A 24,289-nucleotide genomic window follows, 5' to 3' on the forward strand; every position below is an offset into this window, starting at 1 on the left:
TATTATAACCTATCACTTGACCGATCTTAAGTTCGATATTACTAGGAGACATGTATAGTCCAGGCGCATAAACGTAGTCTACGTTTGCTTGAGCGTAATGTAATACATCTTGATAACGCTTTATAGAAGATGGCATGTCAACTGGTGAATTAATAGCATCCTCCACGTTTGCAACAAACTGCTTTTGCGCATCTAGCGCCGTCCCGTGGACGTTCGTGTTTGCGATTGTGCACCAAGAACTACCCGTACATAAGTTCTTATTGATTCATTAAATCTTAAAACTCCTGAGTTAGTAAAATTATTTTCTGTTTTATCATATAAATTCATTCCAAGCATTTCCAGGTGAGTGCTCAACCTTTTGGATGGTGAAAGCAACACCACCCTTATTCATTCGATCGTCTCTCTACTCATACTCGAGAGAGCAAAGCTTGGAAGAAGCCGACCCCTTTTCAGTAATTCATCGCTGACTTCTTTAACAGAGTGTGCACCAGCGTACGGAATACCTAGACCATGGTTAACTCCACTAAGACGCCAATCTTTTCTCGTGGAAACATTAAATTCCTGACAAATACGTTCGAATGCCCACCTATTGTACGGATTATTTGATAGTACACGTAAAATGATAAAACAGACTTATTCAGTTCAAATCCTGGAGCATAAAGAGATACACCACATCCCGTTGTTGCACACCATATGGCAAAGTTTAACTGATTCTGCCAAAATTGCATCGGATTGTGAAACCAATCGTGCACCATTTTATCGCTCGTTGCCGTGAACCTGTATTTTTCAAAAATATCAGGGAATTCAACAACAAAACTGGCACCAGAGTCACTTACTTAAATCGACTGATTAGTAACATAAGTTGATTTCATATTTAAGTTATGATGTAGTGTCATTGTATATTTAATATGTATGTTACACTCCCGGGAATAACAAATGGTCAGTCTATTGAACTGCTTGTGAGTAGCTGTGTGTGCTGCATATCACTAGTTTCACTTACCCATGTCAGCCTGTATGTGTGTGTCGCTGTATGTCCTGAATATCACTAATTTCCCTTTCCTATGTCAGCCTCTATGTGTGAGTAGCTGTATGTGCTGCATATCAATAGTTTCTCTTACCCATGTCAGCCTGTATGTGTGAATAGGTATGTGTGCTGCATATCACTAACATCCCTAGCCCATGTCAGCCTGTATGTGTGAGGAGCTGTGTGTGCTGCATATCACAAGTTTCACTTACCCATGTCTGCCTGTATGTGTGAGTAGCTGTGTGTGCTGCATTCACACGAGTTTCCCTTACCCATGTCAGCCTGTATGTGTGTGTCGCTGTATGTCCTGAATATCACTAATTTCCCTTTCCTATGTCAGCCTGTATGTGTGAGTAGCTGTGTGTGCTGCATATCACTAGTTTCTCTTACCCATGTCTGCCTGTATGTGTGAGTAGCTGTGTGTGCTGCATTCACACGAGTTTCCCTTACCTATGTCAACCTGTATCTGTAAGTAGCTGTGTGTGCTGCATATCACGAGTTTCCCTAGCCCATGTCAGCCAGTATGTGTGAGTAGCTGTGTGTGCTGTATATCACTATTTTCGCTTACCTATGTCAGCCTGTATGTGTGAGGAGCAGCGTCTCATGCATATCACTAGTTTCCCTAACCGATGTCAGCCTGTATGTACTGCATATCACTTGTTTCTCTCACGCATGTCAGCCTGTGTGTGTGAGTAGCTATGTGCGCTGCATGTCACTAGTTTCCCTTACCCATGTCAGCCTGTATGTGTGAGTAGCTGTATGTGCTGCATATCACAAGTTTCCCTTACCCATGTCAGCCTGTATGTGTGAATAGCTGTGTGTGCTGCATATTAATATTTTTTCCTAGCCTATGTCAGCCTGTATGTATGAGAACCTGTGTGTGCTGCATATCATAAGTTTCCCTCACCCATGTCAGCCTGTATGACTGTGTAGCTGTGTGTGGTGCATATCACTAGTTTCCCTTATCTATGTCATCCTGTATGTGTTAGAAGCTGTGTGTGCTGCATATCACGACTTTCCCTTACCCATGTCAGCCTGTATATGTGAGTAGCTGTGACTGGTGCATATTGATAGCTTCCCTTACCCATGTCAGCCTGTATGTCTGTGTAGCTGTGTGTACTGCACATCGCTACTTTCCCTTATCTATGTCATCCTGTATGTGTTAGAAGCTGTGTGTGCTGCATATCACGACTTTCCCTTACCCATGTCAGCCTGTATGTGTGAGTAGCTGTGACTGGTGCATATTGATAGCTTCCCTTACCCATGTCAGCCTGTATGTCTGTGTAGCTGTGTGTACTGCACATCGCTAGTTTCCCTTATCTATGTCATCCTGTATGTGTTAGAAGCTGTGTGTGCTGCATATCACTAGTTTCCCTCACCAATGTCAGCCTGTTTGTGTGAGAAGCTGTGTGAAGTGCATATCAATAGTTTATCTTACCTATGTCAGCCTGTATGTGTGAGGAGCTGTGTGTGCTGCATATCAGTAGTTTCCCTTACCCATGCCAGCTTGTATGTGTGAGTAGCTATTTGTGCTGCATATCACTAGTTTCCCTTACCTATGTCAACCTGTATCTGTGAGTAGTTGAGTGTGCTGCCTATTCCGAGTTTTCCTAGCCCATGGGAGCCAGTATGTGTGAGTAGCAGTGTTTGCTTCATATCACTAGTGTCTCTTACCTATGTCAGCCTGTATGTGTGAGTAGCTGTGTGTGCTGCATATCACAAGTTTCCCTGATCTATGTCAGCCTGTATGTGTGAGTAGCTGTGTGTGGTGCATATTAATAGTTTCCCTTACCCATGTCTGCCTGTATGTGTGAGTAGCTGTATGTGCTGCATATCACAAGTTTCCCTTACCCTTGTCAGCCTGTATGTGTGAGTAGCTGTGTGTGCTGCATATTAATATTTTTTCCTAGTCTATGTCAGCCTGTATGTATGAGAAGCTGTCTGTGCTGCATATCACTAGTGTCTCTTACCCATGTCAGCCTGTATATGTGAGTAGGTATGTGTGCTGCATATCACTAACATCCCTAGCCCATGTCAGCCAGTGTGTGTGAGTAGCTGTGTGTTCTGTATGTAACTATTTTCTCTTCCCCATGTCAGCCTGTATGTGTGAGGAGCAGTGTGTGATCCATATCACTAGTGTTCCTAACCGATGTCAGCCAGTATGTGTCAGTAGCTGTGTCTCCTGCATATCAATAGTTTCTCTTACCAATGTCAGCCTGTTTGTGTGAGTAGCTGTGTGTGCTGCATATCACATGTTTCTCTCACCCATGTCAGCCTGTATGTGTGAGTAGGTATGTGTGCTGCATATCACTAACATCCCTAGCCCATGTCAGCCAGTATGTGTGAGTAGCTGTGTGTGCTGTATATCACTATTTTCTCTTACCCATGTCAGCCTGTATGTGTGAGGAGCAGCGTGTGATGCATATCACTAGTTTCCCTAACCGATGTCAGCCAGTATGTGTCAGTAGCCGTGTCTCCTGCATATCAATAGTTTCTCTTACCCATGTCAGCCTGTATGTGTGAGGAGCTCTGTGTGCTGCATATCACAAGTTTCACTTACCCATGTCAGCCTGTATGTGTTAGTAGCTGTGTGTGCTGCATTCACACGGGTTTCCCTTTCCTATGTCAGCTTGTATGTGTGAGGAGCTGTGTGTGCTGCATATCACAAGTTTCTCTTACCCATGTCTGCCTGTATGTGTTAGTAGCTGTGTGTGCTGCATTCACACGGGTTTCCCTTACCTATGTCAGCCTGTATGTGTGAGGAGCAGTGTCTCATGCATATCACTAGTTTCCCTAGCCGATGTCAGCCTGTATGTGTGAGTAGCTGTATGTGCTGCATATCACAACTTTCCCTTACCCTTGTCAGCCTGTATGTGTGAGTAGCTGTGTGTGCTGCATATTAATATCTTTTCCTAGACTATGTCAGCCTGTATGTCTGTGTAGCTGTGTGTGCTGCATATCACTAGTTTCCCTTATCTATGTCATCATGTATGTATGAGAAACTGTGTGTGCTGCATATCACGAGTTTCCCTTACCTATGTCAGCCTGGATGTGTGAGTAGCTGTGTGTGCTGCACATCGCTAGTTTCCCTTATCTTTGTCATCCTGTATGTGTGAGAATCTGTGTGTGCTGCATATCACGAGTTTCCCTTACCTATGTCAGCCTGTATGTGTGAGGAGCTGTGTGTGTTGCACATCGCTAGTTTCTCTTATCTATGTCATCCTGTATGTGTGAGTAGCTGTGATTGGTGCATATCAATAGTTTCTCTCACCCATGTCAGCCTGTATGTCTGTGTAGCTGTGTGTGCTTCATATCACTAGTTTCCCTTACTTATGTCAACCTGTATCTCTGAGTAGTTGAGTGTGCTGCATATTCCGAGTTTTCCTAGCCCATGGCAGCCAGTATGTGTGAGTAGCTGTGTTTGCTTCATATCAATAGTTTCTCTTACCTATGTCAGCCTGTATGTGTGAGGAGCTGTGTGTGCTGCATATCAGTAGTTTCCCTTACCCATGTCAGCATGTATGTGTGAGTAGCTGTGTGTGCTTCATATCACTAGTTTCCCTTACTTATGTCAACCTGTATCTCTGAGTAGTTGAGTGTGCTGCATATTCCGAGTTTTCCTAGCCCATGGCAGCCAGTATGTATGAGTAGCTGTGTTTGCTTCATATCACTAGTTTCTCTTACCTATGTCAGCCTGTATGTGTGAGTAGCTGTGATTGGTGCATATCACTAGTTTCTCTCACCCATGTCAGCCTGTATGTGTGAGTAGCTGTGTGTGCTGCATATCACAAGTTTCCCTTACCCTTGTCTGCCTGTATGTGTGAGTAGCTGTGTGTGCTGCATATCACAAGTTTCCCTGATCTATGTCAGCCTGTATGTGTGAGTAGCTGTGTGTGGTGCATATTAATAGTTTCCCTTACCCATGTCAGCCTGTATGTGTGAGTAGCTGTGTGTGATGCATATCACAAGTTTCCCTTACCCTTGTCAGCCTGTATGTGTGAGTAGCTGTGTTTGCTGCATATTAATATTTTTTCCTAGCCTATGTCAGCCTGTATGTATGAGTAGCTGTGTGTGCTGCATATCATAAGTTTCCCTTACCCTTGTCAGCCTGTATGTGTGAGTAGCTGTGTTTGCTGCATATTAATATTTTTTCCTAGCCTATGTCAGCCTGTATGTATGAGTAGCTGTGTGTGCTGCATATCAATAGTTTCCCTTACCTATGTCAGCCTGTATGTGTGACGAGATTGTGTGTGCTGGATATCACTAGTTTCCCTTATCTATGTCATCCTGTATGTGTGACGAGCTGTGTGTGCTGCAGAGAACGAGTTTCCCTTACCCATGTCAGCCTGTATGTGTGAGAAGCTGTGTGTGCTGCATATCACGAGTTTCCCTTATCTATGTCAGCCTGTATGTGTGAGTAGCTGTGTGTGCTGCATATCACGAGTTTCCCTTATCTATGTCATCCTGTATGTGTGAGTAGCTGTGTGTGCTGCACATCGCTAGTTTCCCTCACCAATGTAAGCCTGTATGTGTGAGAAGCTGTGTGAAGTGCATATCAATAGTTTCTCTTACCTATGTCAGCCTGTATGTGTGAGGAGCTGTGATTCGTGCATATCAGTAGTTTCCCTTACCTATGTCAGCATGTTTGTGTGAGGAGCTGTGTGTGCTGCATATCACTAGTTTCCCTTACCCATGTCAGCATGTATGTGTGAGTAGCTGTGTTAGCTGCATATCAGTAGTTTCCCCTTACCTATGTCAACCTGTATCTGTGAGTAGCTGTGATTGGTGCATATCACTAGTTTCTCTTACCTATGTTAGCCTGTATGTGTGAGTAGCTGTGTTTGCTGCATATTACTTGTTTCTCTTACCCATGTCAGCCTGTATGTGTGAGAATCTGTGTGTGGTGCATGTCAATAGTTTCCCTTACCCATGTCAGCCTGTATGTGCGCGTTGCTGTGTGTGCTTCATATCACTAGTTTCCCTTACTTATGTCAACCTGTATCTCTGAGTAGTTGAGTGTGCTTCATATTCCGAGTTTTCCTAGCCCATGGGAGCAAGTATGTGTGAGTAGCTGTGTTTGCTTCATATCACTAGTTTCTCTTACCTATGTCAGCCTGTATGTGTGAGTAGCTGTGATTGGTGCATATCACTAGTTTCTCTCACCCATGTCAGCCTGTATCTGTGAGTAGCTGTGTGTGCTGCATATCACAAGTTTCCCTGATCTATGTCAGCCTGTATGTGTGTGTGGCTGTGTTTGCTGCATATCACTAGTTTCCCTTACCCATGGTTGATATATACACCTGGAACTTAATTAAGCGCAAACGAACCAAATATGACACAGAATTATGAATACGTCACCATTCCGTAATTGCAAGATTAGTGCAAAAATACCGTGCAGCAAATGAAGTTAAGGATAAACCACGGCCAGGTCAGCCTCGAAAGACATCCAGGCGGGAAGATGCAGCGTTATTACGGCTGGTTAGGCGACGTCCGTTTGACAACGCTACAGTTTTAAGATCACAGTGGCTAGGTGGCCGAGCAATTTCAACCAGAACCGTCCGAAATCGTTTGAAGGCAGCGGGGTATAGAGCCAGAAGACCAATCAAACGTCCACTGTTAACACAGGAACACAGACGTTTGGCGTGGTCAACTCAACGTCAGAACTGGAACATTCGATCATGGAGGAGAGCTCATTTTTCGGATGAAAGCCGGTACCTTTTGCACATGGTGGACGGGCGTACACGTGTCTGGAGGCATCCAAATACAGCCATGGCCGAACGCAACATCCTTGAAACCATTCCTTTTGGTGGTGGGTCCGTAATGGTGCGGGGTGGTGTATCTTTCTCATGTAAACTGGACTTGATCAGTGTGCATGGCACTCTTAACGGACCTCGATATCAGCATGATATCTTGGAGACGGCAGTTATTCCCCATTTTGATAAACATCCATTGGCCACAAGACCGATATTCATGGATGACAATGCCCGACCTCACAGATCACGAATGTTTACATCAGAATGCAATTGAGACATTTTCTTGGCCAGCACGAAGTCCTGATCTAAATCCCATAGAGCATCTTTGGGACATTTTAGGCCGTCAAGTTCGAGAAAGAGACCCACCTGTCCAAATTTACGTGAACTCGATGCTGCTTTGCATGAGGAGTGGGCTAGAATACCTCAACGTCAAGTTCAACGTTTGATTCAGGGAATGAGGAAGCGTTTGGCTGACGTCACTCGTTCACAAGGAGGATACACCAAATATTGACATAAACTGTGTTTTGGGCTTCTTTAGACATTGTTCCAGGATTGCACTGATTTAAATTTGAAGCAACAATTTCAGTAACCGCTGTGTTAAAAAAGTAATGTTCACTTTGTTTTTGGTGCAAATTATGTATTTTTCTAAAATGTGACCATTTGATAATAAAATTCATCAGTATGCTTCAAACTCATGTTTTCTCTGTGATTAGTGTCTCTTTTAAGCATTGAACATCACTAGACACACGTATGTAAAAGGAATTTTTCGTTAGGTTGCAACAAGGTTGACTCATTGATATAAATATGGGTTGCGTTTAATTAAGTTCCAGGTGTATATAATACGAACAAACCCTGATCCTCTGAAAATGACAATATTGGGGCCGAAAGCAATTTCTGCCTCAATGTCTCAAATGCTTGCTAGCACTTATCATTCCAAACAAAAGTAGCCCTTTTTCGAGTAAGCCCAATCAATGGTGAGGCTATCTCTGAAAAGTTCTCTACAAAATGCGGATAGTAACCCACTGAACCTAAGAAACTGCGAATTTCAGTTTGGTTTTCTGGTTTTGGCCAGTTTTTTATCACCTCAGTTTTTTTCCAGGTTACACTGAACTCCATCTTGAGAGACTAAATGACCTAAAAAGGTAACTTGTGTTTGGAAAAGTACACATTTCTTTGGTTTTAGCTTCAAATTCGCCCCTCGGAGCTTGGTAAACACTAACCTAAGATTTGTTAGGGCACTTTCAAAATCAGTTCCAAACACAATGACATCATCAAGATAGCAAAGACACTTTTTCCATTTCAATGACCCGACACAATTACCTTGTCCAGGCATGGTTGCACTAAACCTTTGGCTACAAACAACCCTTGACCCTGCCAATGTCTATTTGGTTCAACTACACTCTCCTCCAAGAGCAACGGAAACCTATCAACCTTACACTCCAGAATCATTTTGGACTGTGCGGGAACTTTTGCCTTCTCTATAAGCCTTATTCTAGCACAACCAGAGGATGTTTGTTTGAATAACCTGATTTTGCCTTAAGCTGTTTTCAAAACCTTTTTGCTTGTCAAAATATCCCCGTTGTATTTCTCGAAAAAGTCCATACCCAAAAGGCCAGTTAGACCGTCAAGATCAGCCACAACAAAACTGTGTCCAAAACACAGATCATCAACCTCAAAATCAAACATGGCTTGACCCTTGACTTCCAACTGCCTACCATTTGCCGTAACCAGATTTTTTTCACTTTCCACCAGCAGATCATGACAAAAACCGAGTCTGGCAAATTCCTGTCTGGACAAAAGAGAAATGGGAGAACCTGTATCAATAAGCATAGAACTTTGACCACCATTCAATGCAATATTTGCATAAAGGCACTTTTGATCCCCCTGAACATTAGGTACATAGACAATTTCCTTAGTACGGCCTGGGGACCCCTCACTGTTACCACTAGGCAACTCAAAAATATCTCTACTCTCAGCTAGGCCTTCAGGTTCCTGAACCTGACAAGACTGAGCTGAAGTGTCGGCCGTCACCTCAGCCCAAATTAGTTTCCCGACACAGTGGTCGTGCCCTTTTCAGCATTGTCCTTGTTTTTCTCCAATTTTGAACACTCCCTAGCAAAATGACCAACTGTTTTACAGTAGAAGCAAGCGCCCCTTCTTATTTCATAATTTGGTTTCAGCTTCAGCATAGTTTGCTTGAATGTTTCAAACTTTTGATCAATCAATTCGGTTATTGCCTCTAAAATAAGCCCTTTGTTTGCTTGATCTTGGGTTTATGTTTCTTCCAATTTGACAGCGCAAATTTTACTTGATGTACCAAATGGCTTCTTGAACCTACTGTCCTCAACTGCTTCATACTCCACCGCATAGGATATAGCCTGTTCTAGAGTCTGGGGATGACTAAAAGTTACCCTTTTTTTCATCTCGAAGTTGTTTAGCCCAGAAACATATTGATCTATAATTTGAAGCTCAAGGGAAGTATATGGGATTTCAGGATAAGCAAGCAAAGCTAATCTACGAAGCTGATACCCATAGTCAGAAGCCGAATCGTCCTTGCCCTGACGCCTATTTCGGAACTCGCAGCGATATGCTACACTCCTCTCTTTTGGATTGAACCGTTGTGTCAGAAATTTTTTTATTGCTACAAAATTGCTCAGCTGACCATAAATAAGATTACTAAGTAAAGCATGTGCTGTACCACGCAAACCCATTAACAATTGCTGAGCTTTTTCATACTCATTCCAACCATTCCATGCTACTTGCTCAAAATGATCAATATAATCCTGCCACTCTGTTTTTTTTCCATCAAACGTATCAGGTTGTTTTTCCCGTCTCTGAACCCTGAAACTCTGCAAACTTTGTTCCCTAACCCTACTCTGATATGGGGAAGAATTTGCTGTTCCCACTGTGCTACCCATATGGACTGTACCTGCTGGTATCATTGATGGTTGACCTTGCCCACCCTGTAGTTGCGATGACTCAAACCTAACAGATCTACTACTGTTACCACCAGGATTTGACAGCTGCTGGGAATCCACACCAGAATTTGGAAATGTCACATTCCCTGTACCGGTAGGACCAGCATGTACCTGCTCCAGGTCTCCCTCCCCAAGATCTATCAATAGTGGCTGGATAACCTGTTGTGAACCATGGTAAGGTGTTGAGGTATATGGCAACCTACTGACAGATGAGACATCATGATAAGCGTCCTCTATTACTGAGGGTACTAATAAATCAGAGGGGCCAGACAAATTGTAAGTAGCTTCCATTTATTCTAACTTCTTATGTACCCTACACAAAAAATAAACACTTCACATCTACAATCCGGGTCACGGCACCAAATGTAAAAGGAACGGCTGTCACAAACAATGTCTCATGCTTTGCCGTAACCAGATTTTTTTCACTTTCCACCAGCAGATCATGACAAAAACCGAGTCTGGCAAATTCCTGTCTGGACAAAAGAGAAATGGGAGAACCTGTATCAATAAGCATAGAACTTTGACCACCATTCAATGCAATATTTGCATAAAGGCACTTTTGATCCCCCTGAACATTAGGTACATAGACAATTTCCTTAGTACGGCCTGGGGACCCCTCACTGTTACCACTAGGCAACTCAAAAATATCTCTACTCTCAGCTAGGCCTTCAGGTTCCTGAACCTGACAAGACTGAGCTGAAGTGTCGGCCGTCACCTCAGCCCAAATTAGTTTCCCGACACAGTGGTCGTGCCCTTTTCAGCATTGTCCTTGTTTTTCTCCAATTTTGAACACTCCCTAGCAAAATGACCAACTGTTTTACAGTAGAAGCAAGCGCCCCTTCTTATTTCATAATTTGGTTTCAGCTTCAGCATAGTTTGCTTGAATGTTTCAAACTTTTGATCAATCAATTCGGTTATTGCCTCTAAAATAAGCCCTTTGTTTGCTTGATCTTGGGTTTATGTTTCTTCCAATTTGACAGCGCAAATTTTACTTGATGTACCAAATGGCTTCTTGAACCTACTGTCCTCAACTGCTTCATACTCCACCGCATAGGATATAGCCTGTTCTAGAGTCTGGGGATGACTAAAAGTTACCCTTTTTTTCATCTCGAAGTTGTTTAGCCCAGAAACATATTGATCTATAATTTGAAGCTCAAGGGAAGTATATGGGATTTCAGGATAAGCAAGCAAAGCTAATCTACGAAGCTGATACCCATAGTCAGAAGCCGAATCGTCCTTGCCCTGACGCCTATTTCGGAACTCGCAGCGATATGCTACACTCCTCTCTTTTGGATTGAACCGTTGTGTCAGAAATTTTTTTATTGCTACAAAATTGCTCAGCTGACCATAAATAAGATTACTAAGTAAAGCATGTGCTGTACCACGCAAACCCATTAACAATTGCTGAGCTTTTTCATACTCATTCCAACCATTCCATGCTACTTGCTCAAAATGATCAATATAATCCTGCCACTCTGTTTTTTTTCCATCAAACGTATCAGGTTGTTTTTCCCGTCTCTGAACCCTGAAACTCTGCAAACTTTGTTCCCTAACCCTACTCTGATATGGGGAAGAATTTGCTGTTCCCACTGTGCTACCCATATGGACTGTACCTGCTGGTATCATTGATGGTTGACCTTGCCCACCCTGTAGTTGCGATGACTCAAACCTAACAGATCTACTACTGTTACCACCAGGATTTGACAGCTGCTGGGAATCCACACCAGAATTTGGAAATGTCACATTCCCTGTACCGGTAGGACCAGCGTGTACCTGCTCCAGGTCTCCCTCCCCAAGATCTATCAATAGTGGCTGGATAACCTGTTGTGAACCATGGTAAGGTGTTGAGGTATATGGCAACCTACTGACAGATGAGACATCATGATAAGCGTCCTCTATTACTGAGGGTACTAATAAATCAGAGGGGCCAGACAAATTGTAAGTAGCTTCCATTTATTCTAACTTCTTATGTACCCTACACAAAAAATAAACACTTCACATCTACAATCCGGGTCACGGCACCAAATGTAAAAGGAACGGCTGTCACAAACAATGTCTCATGCTTTGCGTTGTGTTCGTCATTCTTAAGCTACAACCGACCTATTTCCCAGTTCTTTTAGGATGAAGAGGAGTGATTAGAAAAATAAATAAACAAAGTCAGAGTAACAAAATATATAGTTTATTCAATAAATCAAGGAAACTCAAATTATAAACCTAGCCCCCACCCTCAAAATCCTAAAATTACCCAACATGCCGTTTTGACCACTTTTCTACCTAGCCAGTTTGCCCTACATCACTCCCAAGATAATCCTGCATCCCTGCTATGCACTGCACTTCCGTAAAATATCACCCGTCCCGTCCACTATCTTACCGGTTTCCCAAAGAGTCTTAACTCTACCAAATTCCTCTCATATTTTATTAAAGAACATTTGGACATAGATCCCCACAGATCTACTGGGAACTAACTCCGTCACGGAGTTATGAGTGGTGCTGTCACCTCACCTGTATCGATCAACCGATAACGCAAGACAGTCTACCCCAGGTGTCAAGCCCCCTTATATTTGCCGCGCCAACCGACCTCTGACCTCTTCCCGTACTTATACTAGACGCGATTGGTCAAGAATCCGCCCGTCACCCAATCAGAACGCTCCTATCAAACGCTCTGACCGGAACTTGAAACCAAAATGCACCCACGTGCCGACCATGCGATAGGAACCCAGCTGGGAATAAACATTTCCCCCATTCCACGACCAATAGGTAAGTTATAAAGAAATATAAAGGTGGTAAATTGACTACGAGTCACCGGGAGTACACGGCATAAGTTACGGTATTCTTTTTAATAAAACAGTAGTTAATATTTTCATTACTGAAAATACGTTTCTGTCACATATGTGATAATATCTTAATTCTACAGATTTACTCAAATTGTATTGAATAAAACATGTCAGTGTTATTTTGTATTTCTACCTAGCATTAAACTATTTGGTTATTTCTAACATGAATACTACATCCCCTATGGTATACTGCACTAACTGTATAGGGTTCATTGCTCACACACGACAAATCTAGTCAGGATAGTGTGACCTATTTTCCCGCGTGGATTCCCCTCCACACCTGGCAATCTCATTCGGGCGTTTCCTGTGACGTCATCGTGCACCACCGGTGAAGTTATGTGGTTCTGTCAGTTAGTATTCATCAGTTGTAAATTGTTTACATGTTGTGCATAAAGCGTTCCGGGACAGTGATGTCGATTTTCTCCTTTATTCCCCCAAGAGCTAATTCCCCGTCAACATGCGCGTTGACACTTCATTAATCCCTGTCCGCCCAACTGCGAACGTTTCAGAAATAATCCTACAATCGTGTGAAAATAATAATAATAATAATAATAATAATAATAATAATGGTATCATTACGTCTCTATTGTTCACAATGGGGTCACGGGTGACCCAGTCGACTAAGGCGCCACAATTCGCTGTGTGCGTGTACCTTGGGCACATTCAAAAACTATGGTTGTAGGTTCGAGTCCCGATTATGTTTCTTGGTTTGTCAGCACCATACCCGTGCTCGTGGGTTTCACCAAAGTGGGTTATGTCGGAGACCTGAATCACTTCTGGCCTTGTTTCTGACACGTGATATAACTGGAAAATACTATTAAAAGCGATGTTATATCTAACTCACTCACTCACTATTGTTGACAATAACAACCTCAGTCAGTTATTCAAATATGACTCAAATATCGTGAACAGCCTGCTTAACAATCAAAATGGATGCTGTTGAAGCCAAAACTTTAGCCAACCGATGGACCTGGAGTATGTCTTTCGGAGTCAGATGTGGTCATAGGTAGAATACACAAACTTAAAAAGAGGAAAAAGTAATTTGAATAAACTCACTAGATCACAGCCAGGCGTCCCACGTGACAGATGTGTCGTTCTTTCCATAGACAAGGCCTCCGATAACATCACCGTTATGTGTCAGCATTAATTATGTGATCAAAGAACTTGGTGTGCGACCTCTCTGACCTTTGGAAAATTAACAAACTCCACGAACGTGCAGTAGCCAGAAGCTACCCGTGGAGCTATGAGGACAACGCAAGGGAAGGATGTCCCTTCCTATGGCACTATAAATGGGCGGGCACCAGGTTTAAGCATGGCAGGGAGAGCCTTGAAGTCGATCCCATGACCAGATCACGAATACCAGAAATCCTGCTGCTAGTTCAGTCTAGGAAGCATTTGCCAGTATGTTCCCATTCCATTCTCCCAGAAACTTTGGCAATAAAGAAGGTATCAGCTTGTTTGGCATCTGTTATATGGCAGTGTATTTTATTGTTTCACACTGATTGTAATTGTTTTACATTGTTTCTGTTGAGATTCGTTAGACGCTCAATGCATTGTGGACAGTGATCAGTCGTCAGAACGTTACTATTTTAGATGCTCGTGTGTTAATTTCCGGTCCAGTTCACCGCGGACGTTGATCGTATGTTATAGAAACATGTTGAATGTTCCAGTGCCGCTGGTTTTTGAGGGCACTGTGTAGAAATTTCAAGAAGCTTGTTAGGTTGTGTATATATTGGGACAATAGCGTGTTTAGATCTTTCTCTCGCATTTCATCACATTTGAACCAGCTTTCATGTGCGGATCACTCATCATTCCTGATTCCCCACCTAGCTCATCTCGGAAGCTCAACCAATGTCGCCGCTGGTTGCATATAGATTATTATCACTGACTTTGCTGTATTTCTGTACATGATACTGACCACTGATGTCATATATATTGCAATTGAATATTTAACTACCTTTCCATTGTTTACTGTGATTGTTATTGCTGTGCAGCAATTTGTGTTGATTTGTAAACCTAGTTAGTTTTGCAATACAATTGTTAATTTTATACCATTTGTTGGTTGTTTGTTGGTTTCACACTAAGTTCTTCACGTACATATTTCCACGTCCGAAGTGGTAAACGTCTGAGACCTACATCACTTCTGGCTTTCCTCCCACATCAAGCTTACACGCCACGATATAACTGGATTACTGTTAAAAGCGGCGTTAAACCCAACTCACTCACTATTTCTAGGTTGATATATTGTTACAATTTTGGAATCGACACGTAACACGTGTAATTAAACACGCACCAGACACAACATTTCTCATGATAATCTAGCTCTGTTTGAAGCTGATCCAGAAAGGTTTTTGCTACGATTTGTGACTATGTATAAAACCTGGGTCACCGGTCAAAACAGTTGAAGCAACTACCCAAGGCGCCGAAGACTGTCCCATCAGCTGGAAGTGTTATGGCCTCCGTGTTATTGGACGCCGACGGTGTCATCATAGTGGACAATCTTAAAAAAGGCCAAACAAGACACAGAACATTGGGGCGAATACGAGATAAAGTTAAAACTAATAGGAAGCGGAGGAAAGGTGTGATCTTCCATCAAGACAATTCGCCAGTGATCAACACAGTTCCTTCCATGGCTACTATAGTCAACTGTGGATGTGAAGATCTTCAATATCCCCCTTATTCTCCTGCGTCTGTTTTTTTTTCGAAACGATTTTAGTTAAGATTAATCTTAACAACTAATTTCAAAGATAAATATATCTTAATTTTACCATAAGCTACATTTTCGGAACTACCACACGTAGCATATTGGTTAGATCTATGACACTTATCGTTACTTTCACAAATAATTGTTGTTTTGTAGATTTAAAAAGAGGAGTGTTTCCCAAAGACATCACTGGGATTTTCCCGCATCACAACTTCTGGTGTTTTAGTACGATATGTGAAACAGAGTTAAATTCGCCCTAATGCTGTCAACACATGTTTATGTCCCTCAGAAATACCATTCAGTGTGTCATTATACGACACTGACTGATTTAAGGCTTTGTTTATAAACAGCCGTCAACTGCAAATGCACTGCAGTAAATGTAACATGATACTTAATTACTACTGTACTACTATACTGTGGCTACTCTTCAGGACAAGTTTAACTTAAATATTCAGCGAGACATTTTGTTCTGCAAATCAGAGCGGCAATTCCGATGCATATAAAACATATGTACAACTTTCTTATTATGACATGTTATGTTTCGTTCTAGGTGCTGTGAACACTACAAGACTATGGACCAAAAGGACAGGCCAAAATTATATGCAAATGCGGATTATGGTATGTACCAAAGGCTGTTACCATCTCCTAGAAATCTTTGTCCAGTTTCTATATCTATATCAGTAAGATACAAAAATCAGGAGGACATGAAATAGTGCATCAAATAAATACTAGTATTAGCGACAAAAACACAAATTTCATATTCATAAGAAATATCTGCTTTTGTGGATATGCCATCGTGGCATGGATATGACATCGTGTAATGTCCAAAATAAAAGTGTTCACTATGACGTAATTCCTTCTATGTGAGACTCAGAACTTATCAAACAGCCTTCATATTACACATTAACGAAGAGCATGATTTACACAGCCGGGTCATGTGCAGCTTTCCGAGGCAAGAGAGTTAACTGACTATAAAAGTCCAGTTTCAACCCTTGGTTCTGTTCCACAAAAGAGTGTTTTACTTTGCTCAGCGCTGTCTACACTTCTCTGGTCAACATCAACATTGGCCGAACTGATGGCCTTTTGTTGACAAGGATGATTCACGTATGCTGACGGCGTTGTATTACATGAAATATGTTGTCAAGCCGTTTTCCTTTTGTTTTACAAGTTGAAACAGTAAATGTACTGACGTTATAAAAGTATCGATGCTCACGATGTCAAACACTGGATTGTCTGGTCCAGACTCGATTATTTACAAATCATTTGCAAGTGATGGAATCGGATTGGTCCATAGGAGAGGCTTAGAAGGGACATAACGCACAATAACCACTGGTGGCGCTACGATCGAGCCCAGGAATACCAGCCTAGTTTGGCAAGGGTGGAAACTGGACTTTTTATAGTCAGTTAACTCTCTTGCCTCGGGAAGATGGATCATGTGCAACCCATATATTCCTTCATATATTTGTCTTGTTTTGTTTACGATCAGTATCTTGATGTGATTTCAAATTAAATATGTTAAGGCTTAATCACTCTTGTTTTATTGAACACACGTTTATTGACTGCCTCCTTGATGTAGTCGTAGCGCGTCTGCTCAGAAAGCGGAAGGTCCGGGGTTTGATCCCCGGCCACGTCATACCAAAAGACGTTAAAAGATGGTACTTGTTGTTGCCCTGTCTGGTGCTCGGCATTAAGGGGCTGGTCGGCTCGGAGTCAGTATACTGTGTCTGAGTGGGGTATTCATGTTAAACTGTGGTATGGTATGTCAGTGAACTAGCACTTAAAATCGGCATCAGTCCGGACTAGAACAAGAACACACACACACACACACACACACACACACACACACACACACACACACACACACACACACAAACACACACACACACAAACACACACACACACACAAATGCACGTCGCTATATAAGGTCAAAAATCTTGAATGAGACATTAAATCCCATATTGACACTGAAATGGCCATGTGTTTATTCATGACATTTGCCTAATGCAAATCATCTTACTCTTGCAGGATTAAAACGATCTCCGCCCGTTGCCGTAGGTGGGTATAGATAGGATTAAATGTAAATATGTCCAATTGTAGGGCACAGAACACAGAATAGGAACTTCTACTCGTGTTCCGGCCATCAGCGAAACTGTTGGGAACGACCGTCTTAATATTTTTTGGAGAACGAATATTCAATGTTTCAAGACATTGTGCGCAAGTTTCCCTTTTTAATGGACATCAAATGAACAATGAGTTTATTAGTATTTTGCAAACGCGTTCCATTCCAAGCATGTATACCGAGAAATATAGGCTGCTTACAGAATGGTTCTGTTCCACAAAAGTGTTTTACTTTGCTCAGCGCTGTCTACACTTCTCTGGTCAACATCAACATTGGCTGAACTGATGGCCTTTTGTTGACAAGGATGATTCAGTGATGCATACGGCGTTGTATTACATGAAATATGTCGTCAAACCGTTTTCCTTTTGTTATACAAGTTGAAACAGTAAATGTACTAACGTTATACAAGTATTGATGCTCACGATGTCAATCACTGGATTGTCTTGTCCAGACTCGATTATTTACAGACCGTCGTCATATAGAAGTAGCTGGAATATTGCTGAGTGTTGCATATACAACAATCAAACAAACAAACGCAACGTAATACAAGTGTCTGTGAATCGAGAACAACCCAAATTTCGCCAAGAATACTCAAGCAAGCGTCGGTCCCGTCTCCACTTTACCAGAAAACCACGGCCTTTCAATACTGATTCTACAGTAAGGTCACTATTGCACAAAAGTTGTATACGTGTTGTTGCTTTGTCCAGTGTTAGAATGTGACCTACATGGATGTCGCGTTGAAACCCTAGACGAACTGTACAGAGGACAAGTTGTTGGCTCAGATTTTAGAATTCTAAATTATCCTTGTCACCTTTAAAACCAATGTTATACCCCCATCACACCAAACTAGCTCGCAATACCTTCGTGAAATTGTTGTCAAACGGGCCCCACCTGTGTATGAACGTTGTGGACGTAGTAGAAACTATTGATAGTCTTTTTACGAACTTTATGGACGGGCTCGGACGGGGAGGGTGCTCTAGAACTTTGAGTCTGCCAAAGATTTTATCCCGTCCATTCCGTCTTGCAATTAGTCGGATTGAAAACGTACTTAAAACGAGAAAGACGTATTACTAACGGAATTGGCGTACTTGAACCTACTAGGGGCGTGTGACGACGTGGTGCAGTAGGACATAAATTTCAGTACAAGTGCACACCGATCGGGTCCGTTTGTTACTCGTTCATCCCGTTCGGTGACAAACCCAATTGACTGCATTACGTTCTTAGTCAATCCTTATTCCGTGCAAATAATTTTCAAACCAAATATAAAATTCTGAAGCAGTTTGCAACACGTTTCTACATGGTTCTAAAGGTTCTTAGTAGGTTCTCATAAAATTCTCCTAGTTTTGAGTATGTTTATGCAGTTTTCACGCAGTTCTTTCTTCAACCACCCCGTCTGAAGTACGATAGGACAAGCTAGGGTACACATACAGCTACGGTTTCAGGTTCATCAGACGGGCTTGAGATTTCGGGCAGTGCGCATCGTTTCCTGACGTGAAGATTTTCAAAATTTGTGCCCAGAACCATTGATAACTTGGCATACATTAAACATTGAATGTTGGTTTTATCCATTTATGCTGGAAGTAGAGGAAGAGTACAAGGAGATGGTAGAGGAAGAAAGGAGGAGACAAGTAAGAAACTGTTGGGTGAGGAAGTGGCTGAAACCTAAGAGGAGAATAGTTGTGGGACATTATCATCAGCTGATGGAGGAGCTCCGTCTGGATGATCAAGAGTCCTTCTACAAACGTCTTGAGAATTACCCGACCCATGTTTGACGAACTTCTTTAACGAATCACCCCCTTCATTAAAATAAACAAGACACCAACTACAGAAAGGCTCTTGAACCCGGTATGAAGCTTGCCATCACACTGCATCATCTGGCAATAGGAGATTCCTATGCCACCTCGCAATATGAATTGAAGGAAGCCCCAAAACGCAATATGCTTGTTGGTGAAACATGCCTGTGAAGCCTTGGTGATGGTGCTTAAGAAAGAAGTCATCACATACCCTGTTGTCAGAGCCACTTGGGAAGAAGTTGCTGAGGATTTCCGCATGCGCTGGAATCTCCCACATGCCTATGGTGCCCTCGATGGGAAACATGTTGCCATCAGAAAGCCTCCCAGACTGGAACAATGTACCACACATACAAAGGCTTCTTTTCAGTCGTAATAATGGCCCTGGTAGATGCTGATAACAAATGTATGTGGATAGATGTCTTTTTGGAAGCCAGTCTGTGTAGAAAATGACTCATCTTCCCGAGGCAAGAGAGTTAACTTATTATAAAAGTCTAGTTTCCACCCTTGCCGAACTAGACTGGTATTATGGAGTTACATTTTGGCTGGACTAACGAGACTATGCATATTCCAATCAAAATCGCGCAGCGAAATCGAAATCTGGTTCGTAAACTGTCATGCAGAGTTCGGTCGATTGCAGGATTTGCAAAGCACGTGAACCGTCAACTCGTTGTCAACAGATGTTTTTAAATCTTTTAAATTTTTGTAATCAAGGTGCTCACATGATATGAAGCACTTTTGTCTGGGCGCCGCCATTTTGTTTGAAGCAGATGCAAGTGATACGAGAGATGGAATCTGATTGGTCCATGGGAGAGTTATAGAGAGACATAACTCATAACAGCCACTGGTGGCGCTACGAGCCCAGGAATTCCAGCCTTGTTCGGCAGCTGTTGCCAGTGACTGTACAGACCATTTTTTGAAGCTTGTGTGTGCCTTCTCAACCTCATCCGTACCCGAACCCCAGCCATTCAAAACATCCATGTGGATGCTGAAGATGCTGCACACATCCTCATCCCTTGCCTGGAGACAAGGTGCCAACCTGCCAGACTGCCACTTCCCACAGGAAAGACAGGGACACTGTTGTGGCCAAGAGACAAAGGGACTATTTAAGAGCAAATTTCAACAGCCCAGCATGATGGGTGCCACGGCAGGACAGGATGATTGAACTATGAGAGCCATGATTGAAACACTGTTTGATGTTGAATTTTAGCTTATGACTTTTTACCATTTTAATGTCTGTTGGTAAAAAAATGTTCTGTTACCATCATTTCAAAATGTACATGAGATGTCAAGCTGTGGTGCAATGAAAGTTTTCTATCTGAAACGATGTTGTCTTAGTTGATTCAATCGCGTTTTCTACAATATACATGGCATTGTATCTAGACACATGCACAAAAGTTAAGCGCCACCCACCATATTTGTGAGCTGTTACTTTTGGCACTTAATGATGACTATTATGACGAGATGTACGATTGCTATAAGCCGTATATGTAAACCTCATGTGATGCAAAAGTTGTCCCAAAGCAAGTTTATCTTGTGTTCCAAAATAATATGAGCAGAAAGGAATTTTACCGAAACCCAAAAATTGAAGGATTAGAAAACATTGAAAAGCTTTTCATGACGTGCGGCTTCAAGTCCAGTGAGATTTTGAACTGGGGGATCACGATGTCTGATTTTCCGGCCAAGAATGTCCCAGAGATGCTCAATCGGATTAATATCCAGACTACAGGCCGGCCAAGGAAGAGTGGCAATAGCTTCTTGACGCAAGTAAGCCAAAACTGCTCGAGATCTGGGTGGTCTAGCATTATCGTCCATGTAAACAGGTCTTGTCTGAAGAGGATGGTTGTCAAAATGAGGAAATACCACTGGACGAAGAACGGCATCTTGGGATTGTTGGTCATTTAGGTTTCCAGGAATTGTCACCAGGATAAGTTTGCAGCCGGAGGAAATACAACTCCATATCATGACAGACCCACCGCCACATGCTTAGGTCTTCTGAATGCTCTTGGTGCAAAACGAGTGTTACGTTGCCTCCAAACACATAGTCGACCATCAACAGTTCGTAGCAGCATTCGACACTCGTTAGACCAATGAATCCTTCTCCAGTTGGCCAAGTTCCATCGACTACGGGCACGACACCATATCAGACGATTTCGCATGTGCCTCTCAGTCAGTTGAGGACGTTTTACTGGTCTTCTGGCGTTATAACCAGTCGTACATAACGCGTTATGGTCATCGTCGAGAGTCTCTGATTGGTAATCCACTGCAGTCTTTAATCTGTTGAAGTGGCAAAAAGATTTGGTCTGACTATCCTGAAAAGACGTCTATCCTCTCTGTTAGAGGTCTTTCTTTGCCTACCAGACATTGACATCATTGGTTTGACCATGTTTGACAATCAAACGAGTGATAACACTGTGATGACGACCCATTTGTCTTGCAATGGCCCTGCATGACATGCCAACATTTTTCATACCTATCACTTGCCATCTTTCAGCGTTCGTTAACTTTCTTCTCACCATGGCTGATTTTCAACCTCTATTGGAAGGGGTATCTCACACAGGAGCAAAATGCAACCACGAGTCTGAAACTTTAATTTCACTATTTATAGGGTAGGGGAACTGCAGCAACACGTAAAGCAGGCCCTCCTTGTGGTATCTGGACAAATTTGGGTTCATGAAACTATGGAAGCCTAATTCAGTCATACATCATCATATTTCGTAATTCTGAGTCGGGCCAGGACGGGCCACCACGCGAATACACACGCACTAGGGACGATCGAGATGAGGACGTCGAGCGAAAGAGTTGGTCAGGTTAAGAATTAGTTTGAACTGGCTTGGACGCATTGTGAACGAGGTAGAGAACAAGGTTGAACTGGTTAAGAACGGGTTGAGAATGGCTACGGACGTGCTCGAACTGCTTCGAAACGTTGTCGGCATGCGGTTCACTTTTACATGATCTGAACCGGATACACACGGACTGCAGACTGGCCATGAACGAGATAGACGTATTGAGGACTGCTTTTGAACGAACGCGCATCGTATTTTACGCCAAACTACGCGTTCTACAGTGATCACAGCCCGTTCTAGTATTTTGTTTAGAACGGGTTAGAACAACTTTGGTGTGATGGTAGCATTACCATCAAGTGTTCAGTCGAATAGGTCTTGTTAGGATTTTAGCTCGCTGTCACTCGTCTACATATTGTTTCAAGTATTATTTTATAATCACTCAATGTACGCCTTTTCCGTAGTCACAGTCGCTTGTCAGTGTTCATTTTATTCTGATTTGCTTACTGCCGCCAAATTGTGGTCTGTGTTTACAGATGTGTCTTGCAATGATATACAAATAGTTCTCTCGCCCGCACCACATTGTTTGATGTATCTTAACCTCGCAGCCATAAACCGTTTAAAACGTGTTTAAACGAACTTCATTTTGAGTTCAACTTATCGTTACTTGGTAAGAAATATGTCACTTGTATGAACAGCATGTAAGTATGTTCTGCGTCCATTGTAGGTATTACGAGACCGAGAGCGGAAGCGCCGGACGCTCCAAGACCGAGACCGAAAGAGCCGGACGCTCCAAGACCGAAATCTCCGAAAATTGTGCAAGCATGAAATGAGATACACTTTACTTTCTGCTTCACGCTCCGGATCGCCACCTCATCGGAACTGAAGGGCTTTGTGGCAACTGTATAACTGTCAGATTTACAAAATGTAATACCCCTGCGGATTTAGATCAAGGCAGTTATATGTTAGTACTGATTAGTTTACTGCCAGCGTTGCTAACTTGTGACTATTCGCCCGTTGAACGTGTCTCACGCTGTGTGAGTTCAACTTGTATCTGCTTACTCAAAGCCTTCATGCTTTAGCTTGGTTTATTTTTAGTGTTTATGAATTCTTAAACAGACAGACATATATTTTATTTACTAATTTTGGCACCATGGCCCAAAGTACAATACAGTTTGCATATCAACATTTGTCATGATGTACATTAATAGATTTTAAAGTTACACTTTTTTTATTATAAAGGTTTGTTTTAAAACTACATCAACAGCATGGATGATATCATGACTTCCTCATATTTACCGTTAACTGACGGTCTTTAAAAATACCCTGCTACAAGGGGGGAAATGTATACCATAAACGAGTATATTTTTCACATATAAGTAAAACATGGTTTTCATCCTCTTCGCCTCCTTGTAAACAATTTGTACAAACAGAATAAAATATCACCGTCTGTGAACCTGCGTCATATACTCAACTCCAAAAGAAACGAGATGTTCGATGGTTGATATCATTAAACAGAAATGATGTAAAATTATAAAATAACTACACTTTTATAAAGACGACGTTACATTTTATTTTACATGGTAACATTTCCCAACACGCGACTTGCGATAATTGCACGCACGTTTCTGGACAATAGATAAAACGTGTAACACTCCTTATTAACAGAAGGTTTGAGAAGATTGAAATTGATTCATCGGACACCTTGGTATCTGGTCTCAAACATTAGCTGTTGGTTTTGTAGTTTGATTTTAAGTTTGACATAAAAACACCCTGTCCCATCTAACTCTGGAAAACTGGAAGTTGTTTGATCAAGGTTACAACATTCAAGGCCTCAGTAAAGCTTTCAACAAGTTTTATGGTAGACATGTTGAGGTCATTTCCAAATTTAACGCATCAGTGACAAAATGATGTCAGATGCAATTACCTCTTTTGACATGTACCATATGTTCCCATGTTTTTTTAAGGTGAACAATTGACTTGCCTTTCCACGTGTTTGTGACGGGTGCCACTAGTGGGGAAGGATACACTCACCCTTTCGCAAACACCTGGTATCATCACTTTTGATAGTGATTCATGTAGTCGAAAGGGTTTTGTCGCTTTATTTACTGAAGCTGGATGGAACATGTCACGAGTTGGCAGACACATTGATGTCCATCATTCCACAACTTACATGCTTCAGGAACATCACAAGTTGACCAACAGTGCAGATTATCGTCCATTAAGTGACCGACAGCGTGTGACGCTCGATAGAGAAGATCAGTTGATGGTGACGTCACATCTACGCAATAGAATCCCACGTA

At 42.2% G+C, this 24,289-nt stretch overlaps 1 long non-coding RNA gene across 1 annotated transcript in view; it reads left to right on the top strand.

Moving 5' to 3' along the window:
• Nucleotides 1-23,524, top strand: part of LOC125381024 — a 29,765-nt gene extending 6,241 nt beyond the window's left edge. The window contains exons 2-4 of the long non-coding RNA XR_007221642.1: nucleotides 15,844-15,911; nucleotides 17,320-17,349; nucleotides 22,714-23,524. This is a non-coding gene — a long non-coding RNA (uncharacterized LOC125381024). The remainder of the gene's footprint in view (nucleotides 1-15,843; nucleotides 15,912-17,319; nucleotides 17,350-22,713) is intronic.
• The last annotated feature ends 765 nt before the right edge of the window (nucleotides 23,525-24,289 follow it).

The sequence above is a fragment of the Haliotis rufescens genome, unplaced genomic scaffold (genome assembly GCF_023055435.1).
Source record: "Haliotis rufescens isolate VD_foot unplaced genomic scaffold, xgHalRufe1.0.p SCAF_16, whole genome shotgun sequence".
NCBI classification, from domain to species: domain Eukaryota; kingdom Metazoa; phylum Mollusca; class Gastropoda; order Lepetellida; family Haliotidae; genus Haliotis; species Haliotis rufescens.